At 44.9% G+C, this 2,500-nt stretch overlaps 1 non-coding gene across 1 annotated transcript; it reads left to right on the top strand.

The window, feature by feature from the left end:
- The first annotated feature begins 780 nt into the window (after positions 1-780).
- LOC143306613 (5.8S ribosomal RNA) lies at positions 781-935 on the top strand. Its single transcript, XR_013063981.1, has one exon. It is a non-coding gene; the product is annotated as a 5.8S ribosomal RNA (ribosomal RNA).
- The last annotated feature ends 1,565 nt before the right edge of the window (positions 936-2,500 follow it).

The following is a 2,500-nucleotide window of genomic DNA, read 5'->3' as shown; positions in this document are numbered from 1 at the left end:
TTTTTTGGTCCGTGTTGCGTTCGCTCTATTCGAAATGAAACTCGCGGAGGCGAAGAATTGTTAAAAGTTTACGAAGCGTCTAGGAGTGGTTAAAACTGAGAGAGTTGAAACTACGATGTATTAGAACGAGCAACCGTCGAAACTTTGTTTTCGCGACGTTCTTTTCGTCGCTCTCGTCCCCACGCTCCTACGCTTTGGTTGTTTCTTTGCCATCCGTGTTGCGATAAAAAGATTTCTCCATTGTCCAAAAAGGACGGATCGAGATTCCTCTTTCGAGAGGGAGAGAGAGGTACTTGCGGGTAACCTGGAATCTACGAAACACGCACCGTGGTAAGATTCGTGCGTCCGCCTGATCGATGTGTGTTGTTTACGGACCGGCTGAGAAGCGACGATAGCGAGTCTTTGAAAAACTATGTGTCCATTAGTTAGACCGATCGTCGCCGGCCGTGTGTCTGTTCGAATCTCGCAACCCACGATTCAGCGACAGGACGCGCGCTCGCATTCCTTGTGTGCGTTCGTACTTTTCAAGGTTTTTAAATGTACTTTACGCCCGACCGTCGAGAGGAGCGTGCCACTGGGCGTTTCTCCGACGGTTTCCGTCCTTGGACGCGATCGTGTCGTCAACGATCGAACAAACAAACAAATACGTTGGCGACGCCCGAATTCGCTCTCCCGCACGCGCCGGGTGGGAGAGTGATGTGGGTATCGAATGTGATGCGTGTTAATAATGAAAATAACACTCTAAAGATCTAAAGAGTTTGAAATACAAAATTTTACGATTACCCTGAACGGTGGATCACTTGGCTCGTGGGTCGATGAAGAACGCAGCTAATTGCGCGTCAACGTGTGAACTGCAGGACACATGAACATCGACATTTCGAACGCACATTGCGGTCCACGGATACAATTCCTGGACCACGCCTGGCTGAGGGTCGTTTTCTTAACAAAAGACTGCTTGCGTTTGCTTCTCGAAAAAAGAGTAATTCATTTCTTTCTAAACATCTCGCCGTCGTTCAACGAAAGTAGAACGTTTCGGAGCGGGATTATCGAACGAAATTGAAAGAATGAATGAACGATAAACAAAGAAAGAGTCGCAACGTACGAGCGATAGTTGGGCAGTTCGTCGGCGTTTGTCGTGGAAACGATGTGACGAAAATCGCAACCGATACACTAAATGCAGGCCGTTAAAGGAGAGAAACAAATTTCGAAATATCTCTTCGAACTAGCGCAAGTGCGTCACGGCGCGCGAGTCGTTCGTTAAAATTTATAAACGACCGCCCGTGAAAGCACCGAGTTCTCGGAAGATAATCTATAAAGATTCTCCATCCTGCTGGAAGTTATCGGATCGGCGCGATTGTTCACTTGTAGAAATCCACGCTCCCGACGTTGCCAGAAACGATATTTACGAAAGGTGTGTCAAAAATAAACGAAAGAAGCTCTCCTATAAATTTAGAAAAAGCAAACGAGTGAAATGTTTGAGATGATAATTTGCTGAAATGCAAGCTCGAATAGCCCCAGGGTTTCGAATGATTCCCCGCGCTTTATACATCTCTCTGTTTACAAACGGTGTATAAATGAAAGATCGCTTCAGATGGGTCGTCGCTGTTTGACGCGCGATGCTGTTCCTTTTTTTTTGTCTGTCTGTGCGTTTAGCTTCGCTAAACAAGTTAAATGGTTAAAAAGCGTCGAAAAAGCGAATACACACGCGACAAGACAAATCTAACGAGTAAAGGAACGCTCCGCTCCAAGATAAAAATGGTTGTTTACAATCAATACAGCGTTTCGGTACCTCTGATCGTAGTCTGAAACTGTGTAACAAAAGAGAGGAAAGCGAATGGTGAAGGAACTTCGAAGCCTCCGTGGCGTGGCTAGAACTTGTGATAAAAGTATGTTTGCAGCAATTATGCATGCTCCCGTTAAAACAGCATTTCAATGTCTCGCATGGCTTAAAGCTCTAGGAGGCTTCAACATTTAGAATACATACGGACTACTTCGTTTGTTAAAGATAAGCGAAGACCGCGCGACCATCGCTCGGTCGTCCAGTCCTCGAAAGTTTTGTTGCGTTCCAAAGAAGAGACAAATGGGGTTTACCCTTGCGCTAAGGGGAGAAGAAGAGAAAAGCAGTTGTTAAATCTAAGAGGTGTGTGGAGTACATCGCGTGTTGGTTAAAATTGTTAAATGAAGTATACGCGAAATGTTCTCTCGCTCTTGCTTTTCCTCTTGCTTCCGTGGCGCTCGAAAAGAAGGGATGATAAATAAAGAAACCTATTCGAAATCTCTTGTGGAACAAAAAATAATACGGACGGACGTTAAAATTGAACCGAGACGAAATGGATCGTCTTGCGAGTTGTCTTCGCTTTGAAATTGTTAAAAATTGATAAAAGCAATACGACGAAGCTGCAGTCCGCAAAATGTTTGAAGCAAAAAGGAAATAACACGAAAATTATGGGAACGTCGTGTCTCAACTTTTTTTTCCCTCTTGTGCTCGTTTCATCGAACG

This window comes from Osmia lignaria, unplaced genomic scaffold, assembly GCF_051020975.1.
Source record: "Osmia lignaria lignaria isolate PbOS001 unplaced genomic scaffold, iyOsmLign1 scaffold0013, whole genome shotgun sequence".
NCBI classification, from domain to species: Eukaryota; Metazoa; Arthropoda; class Insecta; order Hymenoptera; family Megachilidae; genus Osmia; species Osmia lignaria.
This window is presented reverse-complemented; position numbering and strand designations above follow the sequence as displayed.